Source organism: Drosophila takahashii, chromosome 2R (genome assembly GCF_030179915.1).
Source record: "Drosophila takahashii strain IR98-3 E-12201 chromosome 2R, DtakHiC1v2, whole genome shotgun sequence".
NCBI lineage: Eukaryota > Metazoa > Arthropoda > Insecta > Diptera > Drosophilidae > Drosophila > Drosophila takahashii.
Genome location: NC_091679.1, coordinates 14,115,193 through 14,128,424, shown reverse-complemented (window position 1 = coordinate 14,128,424; position 13,232 = coordinate 14,115,193). Strand labels below are relative to the sequence as shown.

General features: G+C 34.4%; 2 long non-coding RNA genes across 5 annotated transcripts; one reads left to right on the top strand and one right to left on the bottom strand.

The window, feature by feature from the left end:
- Nucleotides 1–7,947: 7,947 nt before the first annotated feature.
- On the bottom strand, nt 7,948–8,891 carry LOC138912532 (uncharacterized). 4 transcript variants are annotated; one of them, XR_011418082.1, is made up of 4 exons: nt 8,795–8,809; nt 8,601–8,661; nt 8,342–8,445; nt 7,948–8,277 (listed from the first exon to the last, which is right to left on the bottom strand). It is a non-coding gene; the product is annotated as an uncharacterized lncRNA (long non-coding RNA). The 4 variants fall into 4 exon arrangements; XR_011418079.1 differs by lacking the exon at nt 8,601–8,661 and having other exon boundaries at nt 7,955–8,277; nt 8,342–8,532; nt 8,795–8,891; XR_011418081.1 differs by having other exon boundaries at nt 7,955–8,277; nt 8,601–8,879.
- Nucleotides 8,892–10,194: 1,303 nt separating this feature from the next.
- LOC138912640 (uncharacterized) lies at nt 10,195–11,462 on the top strand. Its single transcript, XR_011418204.1, has 4 exons — nt 10,195–10,358; nt 10,414–10,488; nt 10,543–10,698; nt 11,356–11,462. It is a non-coding gene; the product is annotated as an uncharacterized lncRNA (long non-coding RNA).
- Nucleotides 11,463–13,232: the final 1,770 nt, after the last annotated feature.

Below are 13,232 nucleotides of genomic sequence, written 5' to 3'. Positions count from 1 at the left end.
ATCATTCGTTCAACTATGTTTTCAGGCGATATATCTCCAATGGCATCCGTTAGTCCGGTGCGTTCTGATCGAAACCGATCACAATGGAATATAGTGTGTTCTACACTGTCCCTCTCGGCGTCTTCATAAATGCACGTAGCTTGTGCGCTTTTCCCGTAGTGTGCAAAAAGGCCCTGAAATAGCCGTGGCCAGTCAGCATTTGAGTTAGGAAGTAATCAACGTTTCCGTGTTTTCTTTTTGTCCAGCCCTTGAGGTTGGGTATAAGCCTAGCTGTCCATTTTCCCGAGCATTCATGCTGCCATCTATTTTGCCACAAGTCCAGGCTCTCTTCTCTACACAGCTCTTTTGTTTGTCTTGTCGCTACTCCACTTTGCTTTAGCTCGTAGACTTTTTGGCGTTCTCTTGCTAGGAGATCAATCGGTATTACACCCGCAGTGACTAGAGCTGCTGGTCCTGATACCGTTCTATAGGCGCTGATTATCCTCAATGCTATTGTCCTTTGAACTTCGAGCAAGGGTTTTAGTCTGCACTTTACACGCAGTGTTCTAGCCCAAACCTCACATCCATAAAGCAGGATTGCATGGTTCACTTCCATAAGTAGTTTGCGTTTTGACTGGATTGGTCCACCTAAGTTTTCCATGAGTCTGCTAAGTGATTTTGCAGTGTCGGTCGCCCGGCTTTTAGCGTGCTGAATTTGAGCCTTAAACGTCAGTTTGGGCTCAAGACGAACTCCTAGATATTTTATCACTTTCTGCGTCCTAATGATATTTTCTCCTACTCTCATATCTATTTCTAGTGGGATCTGCTTCGTTGTTACTAGCAACAACTCGGTTTTTTCCGTGGCAAGCTGCCAACCGTTATTGTCCATCCATCCTTTAACGCGGAGCATCACCTGGTTTAGCTTACGCTGCACGTTTTCGGGGTTACTAGCCGAGATAACTGCAACTATATCGTCCGCATATCCTACTAAGGTTGTGTCTTCCGGCATTTCTATGCGCAGTATTTCGTCGTAGCTAATATTCCATAGCTCGGGGCCCAGTATTGATCTATGCAGCTCCTGATGTTACCTTTACACATTTCTCGCCTGCCTTTGTTTGGTACAGTAGCTTCCTGTCTTCGAGGTAGCTTTGTAATATTTTCAAGAGGTATCCACCGATTTTGAATTTGTGTTCTAGTGCGTCTGTAATATTTTCCCATTTAACGCTGTTAAATGCGTTTTTGACATCCAGTGTTGCTAAGAGTACTATTGGTCTCGAGTAGTGATTTCCTTGTTGGCTTCGTAGTGCTTCGCAATACACCTTTTGAATTGCCTCTATTGTGGACCTCCCTGGTCTAAAACCGAACTGCCTTGGAGAGAGTCCTCCGGCTCTGTTAACTGCTGCTGCTAGACGAGGTTTAATCATCTTTTCTAGGAGTTTTCCTGTCGTATTTAACATACATAATGGTCGATATGCTGATGGCGATAAGGGATCTCCTTTGCCCTTGCTTATCAGAACCAGACGTTGCAGTTTCCATTGCTCGGGAAATAGTCCTTTTCGGATGCAAGCATTAAACATATCGAGCAGAAGATTAGGTCGCCTCTCTGCAATTGCTTGCAGGACCTCCGCAGGTATGTTATCGGGTCCCGGAGCTTTCCTACTTTTTAAACAATTTGTTGCCCTGACAAGTTCTTCCAGTGTAAACATGTCTACTCGTTCTTCGAGGTCGGGCACCGTTCTTCTCCGCGGCCGAATCTCATGAGTAGGGAAGAGTGCTCTGACAATATTAGTAGTTCCGGCAAGGATCTCCGGGACCTAAGTTTCTTCATGACGATTTTGTAGCCTAGTCCCCAAGGGTCAGAGTTAACATCGATGCAAAGGCACTTCCATTTAATAATCTTGGATTTCCGGATAGCAATATTAAGATCCTTCTTAGCTTTTTTGTACTCCTGTTCCTGGGCAGTGAATATTCCTCTACGTCTTGCTCGGGTGAGGCGGCGCACAGTGGCGCCTTGGGCCAAAAAACGTGCAATAAATCACTTTTTCGACTTTGTCCTAGAAAGTTGTGACCCATACCAATCGACAGGTAATTGATCCACTATTACAAATATGTAACCCTTTTTCAAATCAAAAAATTTTTGTAAAAGATATGAATTTTCAAAGTTGAACAATTTTTCACTTAAAAAAAACACACCGTTTTTAGGTAATTTTTCGCACTTCCGGGGGGTTTTTCTTAAAAACTAGGTATCGAATCGCTTTGCTTCTTTTTTCCACGGATTGGTGTGTTAGTTAAGAGTAAAAAAAGTAAAACATATTGCAGTTTGCCATGCGCATCTCTTAGTTATGAGTTATTTGCGAAACGTCCATTTTTTCCATATTTTTCAACTTTGATGGAAAATAAAAAAAAACTATTTAATACTATTTTTTTTATACTTCCGTAAAACGTTATTTGGACTTTCTTCTTGATATTACGAAAGTTGTAGCTGCGTCCGCCTGCGTCCGCGGTTTTAAGAGCCAAAAAAGGGAAAAAAGTCATGGTCCAAGAAATTGCATATGGCGCATCCTTGTGAAAGATTTGTCCAAAACATGGTTTTAAAGTCATGAAAATTTGATATGATGTTCAACAGCTCGATATAAGAAACTTTAGTTCTACCACTTTTGGAAAAACCCGCTAGTTTAGCGGGAAAACAGCTATAAATAGCTAAAATACGGAAGGCCTTAACTTCTAAACTAGTGAAGCTACAGACTTGTGCTTTTTCTTGTTTAAAAGGTATTTTAAAATGCTTTAAGCGCCTCCTATATGTAATTTGTGTAACTGTAATATTTAAAAAGATATGCACAAAACACGTTTTTATAAAACTTTTTTTTAGTTTCTGTTATTTTTCTCACAAACGGCTCTAACGATTTCCTTTAAAACTTCAAACTGTATAGCCCTTGAGATTCCTTAAATTTTGGTATGTATCATGTTACTGTAAAAAAACACGTTTAAAAGTTATTCAGAAACGAAAATAGCAACTTTTGCCAGCTCAAAACAACTTACGCTGCCTAAGCATTGAATTTAGTATGTGCGAATCCAAACTGTATTCCAGGGTCATGGAATCACAACCTTGTCACAGAGTTAGAATCTAGTAATTATAGTCCAGAAATGTTAAGTCTATTGGATTTACCAAGTTTACCAAATTGTGACCATTATTTCAAAAAACATGAAATATAAAAATTTTTATTTTTAAAAAAAAACTTTAATTTTTTTTTTTGATTTTTTAGTTTTTAAAAATTAAAACATAAAAAAATAAACTAAACAAAACGTAATTTAAAAAAAAAAAAAAATTTTTTTTTAAAAATTCCAATTTTTTATTTAGTTTTTTTTAATAAGTTTTAAAAATTACAACATGAAAAAAGAAACTAAAAAAAACAAAAACTTTTTAAAAAAAGTTTTTTTTTGTCGGAAAAAAATGGATTTGTTTTTAAATTCTGACTTTGCCGATTTGTAAGTACGCCTCTGCCACGCCCACTCCCTGTCTCAAGCAATAATTTGAAAGGTGGATCAATTATCTATCATTTGCCGTTTACAAAATTCAATTATCTTCACTGGTTCAAAAGTTATGATTTATTACCAAAAAAAAGTCAAAAGGCGCCACTGTGCGGCGTCTAGATTTGAGGCATTTCTCTCTTAAGATTTTTTATTTCATAATAATAATAATAATAATAATAATAATAATAATAATAATAATAATAATAATAATAATAATAATAATAATAATAATAATAATAATAATAATAATAATAATAATAATAATAATAATAATAATAATAATAATAATAATAATAATAATAATAATAATAATAATAATAATAATAATAATAATAGTAATAATAATAATAATAATAATAATAATAATAATAATAATAATAATAATAATAATAATAATAATAATAATAATAATAATAATAATAATAATAATATTGGATGTTGATGCACTACGAGCAGTACAAAGAAGTGGCCCAAAAACACCAAGCACGTGTTTGTTACGCGCCGGACCATTTTATCAATTTAGGCAAGAATGCGACTTCGTGGGGAAGAATACATAAAACAAACAAGAGAGAACGCTATAGTCGGGTTGTTGTCCCGACTATCTAATACCCGTCACTCAGCTAAAGGGAGTGCGAACGCTGTGTCGGGTTGGTGTCCCGACTAATAATCGTAACTCAGCTAAAGGGAGTGCGAGGGAGATAGATATATAATTTTTGATTGCGTATAACTTTTAAATGAATGGTCCGATTTGGTATAAATATACACAACAAAATTGCATTTATACTTCTCGGAAATCTTTAAAGATGTGGGCGCAGGACCCATTTTAAAATCGTTAGTGGGCGATTGTGGGCGTTAGAGGGGGCGTGGCGCTCGGCTAAAATAAACTTGCGCTGCGTAGGAAGCCAAAGAATATGTGTGGGAAATCTCAACCTTCTAGCTTTTGTAGTTTCTGAGATCTCAGCGTTCATACAGACGGACAGACAGACAGACGGAAAGACGGACAGACGGACATGGCTAGATCGACTCGGCTAGTGACCCTGATCAAGAATATATATACTTTATGGGGTCGGAAACGCTTCCTTCTAGTTGTTACATACTTTTGCACGAATCTAGTATACCTTTTTACTCTACGAGTAACGGGTATAATAAAGACGGGACACATAGTAAGCGTAAAGAAGCAATTAGAAGCAGATGAGCTAAAATATTAGTTTTTAATACCGGGATCACTATGGACGGCAGTCCATGCAGTGACGAAGCGCACCAGGAGAGTGTGCGAAGGCGACTACTATTATATAGCCGCAAAATTGAAAATCTGCTGTGATAGTCCGATCGTAATGAGTAATACACCAATCGAATAAGATTTTCTTCGTCTTCCCAAAATGAAAATTTAATTCTGTTTGTCAGTTTGTGAGTTTGTACAAAACATGTTTTTTAAGCTTTGAAAATTTGATATGACGTTCATCACATCGATATAAAAAACTTTTATTTTACCACTTTTGGAAAAACTCGCTAGTTTAGCGGGAAAACAGCTATAAATAGCTAAAATTCGGAAAGCCGTAACTTCTATACTGCTAAAGCTTGTGCTGCACCTCGTTTGAAAGGTATTTTTAAATGCTATAAACGCCTCCTATATGTAAGTTGTGTAAATGTAATAGTTAAAAAGATATGAGCAAAAGAAAATTTTTTTAAACTTGTTTCTTAGCTTTTTTTAATTTTCTCAAAAACAGCTCTAACGATTTTCTAGAAAACTTTAAACTGTATAGCCCTTTCTTAAATTTTGGTATATAACATATTACTGTAAAAAGTCACGTTTAAAAGTTAATTTTATACGAAAATAGCCACTTTTGCAAGCTCGAACTACTAACGCTCCCGGAGTATTGAATTTTGTGTGACGGTATCCGAACTGTATTTGCTTTTAAGAGTTCCATATAGGAATCTTTTGTTCTAAAACTTTTGGAAAAAGCCGCTACTTTAGCGCGAAAAAGCTAAAAATATATACATTTCGTTAGTTTGTAAGTTCTACACTACTAAAGGTACAGACAAGTGCTATACCTCGTTTAAAAGGTATTTTGAAATACTTCAACGCCTTTTTAATTTAATTCGTTAAAATACAATAGTTAATAAATTATGATTTATGACGAATTTAAATTTAAATGTTTATGTTAGCACCTATGAGAGCAAAAGTAAACAAACAAAAACTTCTGATATCAAATAAAAACACCTCTTAACGAGGTAAAAAACTAGTGACGATCGCACCTTCAACATACAAAAGTTCTGATATCAACATTTGTGACGAAAAATTATTACACTCGTCATTAAATAGACTTTCTAATATTTTCTCATTCGGCCCGCCCTAGCAAACTATTCCCATCACAGGCATTTTCTATTGCAGCGTGCCGAATGAGAAAATATTAGAAAGTCTATTTAATGACGAGTGTAAGTAGGCGTTTTGATTCTTGACTACTTAAAAACAAAATTGGAATTCCTGGAACTGCACCGAGTAAGCATTACTTTCAGGAACCGTAAATAACAGTTATTTGTGATTTTTATTTTAAAAGGCCTACTGAGATTTGTACAAGTTTTAATCAACAATTTACATGAACAAATAACAGTTAATTTGCTTTCCAGATGTGTTGAAATGCATATACTTTGTGGACAAGAGTAAAAATAACGTTATTTTTGACGTTTTAAACCAAATATCGCAGTAGTCTTTTTAAAATAAAAATCACAAATAACTGTTATTTACGGTCCCTGATTACTTTATCTACAAGGGTATATAAGCTTCGGCTGGCCGAAGGTAGCTTCCTTTCTTGTTTTTTTTTTAATTCTTTCTTTTGTCATTTCTCTGTTATAAATGTTGTTAAAATGGTTTAAAAATGTGATGTTCATAATCTTTTGGCATACCCGCAAAAAACTGCATTTAAATTTTTTGGAGATTCAGCATCCTTAATCAAGTCCCCAATATTTTCAAATTTGGCTAAACTGATGTGACGTCACGGCCTCCCCATATGTTTATATGTATGTTCTGCTGGCGCATGTATGTATGTATGTCCTGCTGTCACACTTTAAGTGTGACCGCGCAAGGGGAAAATGAAAATACCATAGCCAACACTCATAACACGTTTTAAGTGCGCGGTTAAAAAAATCGATTATAACGCAAATCTTTTCTTTTGCGCCTTTTTCTTAAGTAAACGTTAAATTTTAAAATATCGGTAGACCTTACAGAAATCCCATTAAGCTGAATTTTACAGTCGAAATTTTCCTTAAAATTGCTTCTGTTTTTATACCCTTGCAGAGGGTATTATGATTTCAGTCAGAAGTTTGCAACGCAGTGAAGGAGACGTTTCCGACCCCATAAAGTATATATATTCTTGATCAGCATCACAAGACGAGTCGATCTAGCCATGTCCGTCTGTCCGTCTGTCCGTCTGTCCGTCCGTCTGTCCGTCTGTCCGTCTGTCCGTCTGTCTGTTTCTACGCAAACTAGTCTCTCAGTTTTTGAGCTATCGGGATGAAACTTTCCCAAAAGTCTTCTTTCTATTGCAGGTAGTATATATGTCGGAGCCGACCGGATCGGACAACTATATCTTATAGCTCCCATAGGAACAATCGGAAAAAAAAAACTTTAAAAAATTCTAGCTTCGGTGTTTTTTGAAATATCACCTTCTACTTTTGGGGATGTTATTTTTTAAATATATTTGAATTTCGAATTAATTATTTAAAAAATCGGACTACTATATCATATAGCTGCCATAGGAACGATCGGAAAATTAATGGAAAAGTAATAGGAAATAAATTCTAGCTTCTTTGGTTTTTATTGTATTATCTTCTACTCTAGGATATGACTCTTTTTAAATATTTCCGAATTTCAATTTTAATTTAATCAAAATCGGACGACTATATCATATAGCTGCCATAGGAACGATCGGAAAATTAATGAGAAATATTAGAAAATTGAACATTTTTGCGATTTGTTAATTAATAGGAATGATCTGCAAGGGTATATAAGCTTCGGCTGGCCGAAGCTAGCTTCCTTTCTTGTTTTAAATGCAAAAGACCGATCAGCAAACTATTTATTAGTTTTCAAATGTTGAGTTATCGACAAACTTTGGATTTGTAAAAAACAAAAACAAACAATGATTTGCTCTGCTATGTACACACACACGCACAAAATAAATATATCCAAAAAATGCGTATTTTACACACACAGCCATTAGATACATATATGCGTGTGTACGTTTGTGTGTGTGCATTGCAACTGCCCACCGGGAAAATTCCTCTGGAAAATAACATATTTTCAAGAGGTTTCTCCATAGAAGCGGAAGGGACTAAACCTCATTCACCCCTTACATTTCTTCCATCTCTGGTTTCAAAATACACGGGGGTGACACAAAAAGTAAGGGGGAAATGAGGTTTCTATCTGGATCTCTGGCAGAAGAATGCAGGACAAAATCCACTGGTTTTTCGACTTCCCGCATTATAGATTTTCCACACGTACCCAGTTATGGTTTTCCTCCACTTGCAATATCTGTTTTTCTACACCCTCCCAGTTTTGGTTTTTCCAGACCCTCGCAGTTTTGGTTTTGCACTGCTTTGCAGTATCTGATTTTCCACAATAAAAATCATGTTTTTTGTAATATTTGTTTGTGTATTTATTAATAATATTTACAATCGAAGCATTGGAACTACAAATTTTTAATGCCTGAAGCATTCCCGGGTTTTGCTTGGCCGAATGCAGTACTTTGATATCCATTTCTTGTCTGTCTTCTGAAAATATCAAACATAATTTAGATATGAATGTAAGACCTGGAATAATAATAAGAGTAATTACCATTATTAGGTCTCCGCACAAAATTAAAGGATCTCTCCAGAAATTATGCCTGGTTTGCCATGGCCGATCATTTACCATCTGTTCAGTTGTTTTATGTCGGGTATCTTTATTAAAAACTATGAGAAGAAAAAATAAAATATGACAAACGCAGGCGCAACACTTCTGGTCCCAAGAAGTCTCAGTCGGCCTGGCTGAAATAAATGTAATATTTTGATTAAGTTAAACAACTAAGTTAGTACTGAAGTACTATTTATACAACCATTTAATGAACACCTCACACCATTTACCACTGGTAAAGATTAAAAACATTTCAAGTGTCACTGAAATGCAGAATTTGTGTTGAAGATAGCATCCGGAGGCGTATATTTATTAATGGCGAAAATATCTGTGATACTAACCTTTGTAACGCTGAAATAAAGGTTATAAAAAGACAAAATTCATTTTATCACTCACCTTTTTATTGTTTTTTAGATTAAAATTAACTATTTTCACTTTTTTTTCACTTTTTCCAACAAATTTAAAAATGATGTGACCCTGCATTATATTCTTGATAATACCATACCATACAATACCATGGGGTAAATTTCGTTGTAAAGTTGGGTCACACTTTGGCGCCGAATAAATATTTAAACAATACTTTTCAGGGACCGTAATCATTAAAGGTTACGTATATTATAGGTATATTAGGCATTTTTCGTGTTATCAATACCACCAACACGAATTTTTATATTTTAACAACACTTAAAAATGGCTTAGGCCACGATCTGACGATCAAATTATTTTATTTCACAGAAAATGTTTAAAAATGTATAAAACAACAATAGTTTTCTTTGTAATTTAATGTAATTCCTTGATAAATGTGATCAAATATTTTAATCGTCTTACCGTGGCTTTTCTCTATAATTTGGTTGAATCCCACATTCATCCTTATTATTATTTGAAAAATGTTGAGTAAAACAAATTAATATTATCATTATACACATTATGATAATAATGTTATATAGTTTAATTTTTTTGATTAACAATTATTAATATTTTTTCTACGACTTTTAAAATTACTAAAAATTAAAACTAAATGTGAGAACAAGTCTTTTGGTTTTGGTGTAAATCATAGGATTTTTGAATATTATAAGTTGGTGATTTTTTTGTTAAAAAATATTATAATCGTAGTGCCACAGAAATCACACAGCGCATAAATGGCCTGATATTGATGCTACTCAGAAACCCACCCTCATTTAGCGCTCAGAAATTATCTATCCCTACACCGCCGCCTGCAAAAAGGAACAGGATTTCAAGAACACAAAAACCAACTTCTCACATTCCCGCTGGGTGACTAAGGATCCCCTGTAGTTCTCAAGGGGGCCGGTGGCACTTTCGGGGTAGAAAAGGGATCGACCACCCAGTGGTCCCTTAAGGGTCAATAGGTGGCGTGTGTATTTTTTACAAGAGCAAAAGAGTTATCGGAGAGTGAACACTTCTATGTAAACACTTCTATATGAGTTAAAAAATTGTAAAATGAAATTTTTGACAAGTATATAATGATTTTAATAACGAATACAACTTTATTTTGTTTAAATAAAAAACAAATTTAAAAAAAGTTAAAATAATAAAATAAAAACTTAATAATGAGATAAAATAAAATAATAAATGATAGAATTTTATTTCTTATTATATTATTTATATTTAATAATGAGCAATTTAGCTGCAGCAATATTTTTAACAATAGCGGTGGTTCAGTAGCAAAACGTTTTCTTTCCTTTCATAACATAAATATATAAGTACCTAATTTTATATACATAGAACTAAACAAAAATAATATTAGCGAATGTTTTTATTGCCATCGATTATACGATATCGGTAGTCGCAATATTAATCGTAACGGATTGCCATAACTACCCAACCCCGCTACCATCACTAACCCAACGTTTGCGCCAAATTTTGTAAACATTGTATTTAATTTGTCTTATTGTACATTTAAAGTGTTATATTTTGTTGTGATCTGAAGTGTCGTCAACAGGTGAGTAACACCATGAGTTGTGCAAGTGAAATACCTAATAATGTGTGATATTTAGCCATGAATAGCAACAGGCACATTCGTCGATTTGTTAAAGAGGAGAAGGAGAAAAAGTGGTGCAAAGGACTCCTACGTAAGTCTTTTTTCTTTGATATAAATATATTAGTGAAATTTTCTTCCTTTTTAGATTAAAGCCATGAGATCGTTGTTGCTGCCAGAAGGGGGTTTACAAAACTTGCGGAGGGTTCTCACGGATGAGTTTGTTGTGGGATTTAATGTTAAAGGCCTTTCTGGAAAAAAAAAGCCGTAAACTCCTTTACACATTTCTATGGTGCACTTCACGGTAGGTTATTTTTATAACTGTATTTTTTAAAATACACTTAGTTTCTTGATTCAATTTCAATCTATTTACTTAGAATGCCATCTGTCTTTAATCCTATTTCTTTCTGTCTTTTTCTGCTTTTCACTTTTAAAACATGGTTTGATGTAAACAGGCTTGTATAACAAAATCTAAAAATATATATTTAAACCAGCGGTCGGCACACACATACGTTGACATTTTGTTTTATATTTGTGTGAGTAATTTGCACTGGGCAGCTCAACGATGTGTGTGTGCAGACCACTGTTCTACGTTATACATGTGCGAGCAGCGCGGCTTCAGAACAAAACCCTATGCTCACTTAATAGGGCGCTGCCGACCGCTGATTTAAACCCATGCAGAGGGAATTATAATTTAGTCCAGAAGTTTGTTACGCAGTAAAGGAGACCTTTTCAAACCTATAAAGTAAATCCATTTAACCATGTCCGTCTGTCTGTCGGTTCAAGTTTCAAAAGCGTGAAATAAGTCTACATTTAACTGTTGGTTATTCTTATTTTATATTTATGCTTTTCTAGTCACAATTTTATTTCTGAAAGCTGCAAGGGTATTAAAACTTTGGCTTGCCATAGTTAGTTTCTGTTCTCATTTTATTTTAAAACACTAAAATCTTATTTTTTTTAGATGTTGTTTCATAATCTGGTAATGCAGAAATATTGATTCCCAAGGCAATTCAATTGCAAAAGAAACGGTTTTTTTAAAATAAATCCAAATCAAATAATAACAACAATGAGGAACTCAACAAAAACGTGTCAGCAGAGGAATTTGTTCAATAAATATAAATTAAAAAAATAGAAAAATTGTCTACTTATAATACAATAAATTAATTTAACAAAAAGTATTTTTTCTTGGGAAGTTTCATAGCATTCACCTTTTTTGGTATTGAAAACACCAACCCCATTTCATACCCCTTTTCGCCACAAAAGGGACCGATAGGTGGTCCCATTTAATACCCCTTTTCACCACACAAGGGACCGATAGGTGGTCCGATAGAGGGTCCGATAGGTGGCCCCTTTTGTGGCGAAAAGGGGTATAATATGGGACCACCTATCGGTCCCTTTTGTGGCGAAAGGTAATGCAGAACTTCGCCATATGACCACCGCCTAGGACATGCCGTGGTAAAAGTGGATAGAAATTTACATTGCGGGTGGTATGAACGGGAGTTAGTCCCAAGCCCCCGGTGTATGGCGATTTCGCTAGTTCGGGACCTGTCCCGCCGAACTACAGGGGAATTGAGATTCGATCAAATTCAAATTCAAGACAATACTGATATCCGTTTGCTAAAAGAATATTTCATTTACATTTCCACAACATACTTACATAAGACATTTTGTAACCGATTTTTGTGAACTAAAATTCAAATCGCATTGATAATATTAAAAGAACATTAAATATTCAAACCAATTGATTATCTTGCTCTTTATTACACGTGCCTCATATTGTTTAAACGAATTCAAATGTTTAAACAATTTGATTCACGGCTTCCCCGCCCACCTGCCTACCTTATTATTAATATAATTCTAATCAAGGTGAAAAATTAATGTGAAAACAAAAATACTGAAACAAAATATCAATGGTAAAATGCAGTAATTTGGAATTGCCTTTCTTGATGTCTTTTCTTAAATTAGTCAAATACATAAAGCAAAACATTGCTCCGCATATTTGCTTCCCTTATAATAGTTGTCTACTGTGGATACCTTTCAAAAACCCCCCGGTAGCCAATTCGCCAAGAGTATTTGGTTTGTACTTACCCATGTGCATAAAATTAGCTTTGCTACATTCTTAGGTAACTAATTAATTATTATTTATTATTATTATTAATTATTAATTAATTAATAATTATTATTTTACAAAGAGTAAACATAACTTGGTTTAAATAGTTTAAAAATTGCATCTTTAAAAAACAAAAAATAGAAATAGAAAATAGAAATAGAAAATGTAGAACGAGGTAGCAAGGCCAATATCAACAGGATTTGTTTTAATGGACCGATGAAATAAAATTAAGCCTAAAATTATCCTATCTCTGGCATTCATTTTTTTAAAATAAGAATTCGAGACATTAATTTTTTTTTTAACTGTCGAAGGATAAACATCCCATCACATTTTGAAGCGGTTGTAACATTTCAAGGCGAACTTAAATTAAAAATATTCCCTCAAATTTTTTAAATCTTAATCAAAATTATTATATTGGTTGTTGGAGAGCTATGTAAAACTTTTAGCAATTTTTTTTAAGAATACAAGTTTTTTTTCCAGAGTTAAACGCTAATCGATTTGGAATTGAATTACAAACTTAACGCGGCGTGTAATCCATATTTTGGCAGTTTTTTGCTTTGTTTTCGATAAAGTACTGCTTTGAAATTCATATTTTTGCACTCTTAATTCATACAAAACAAGAGAGAACGCTATAGTCGGGTTGGTGTCCCGAATATCTAATACCCGTCACTCAGCTAATGGGAGTGCGAACGCTGTACTCGGGTTGGTGTCCCGACTAATAATCGTAA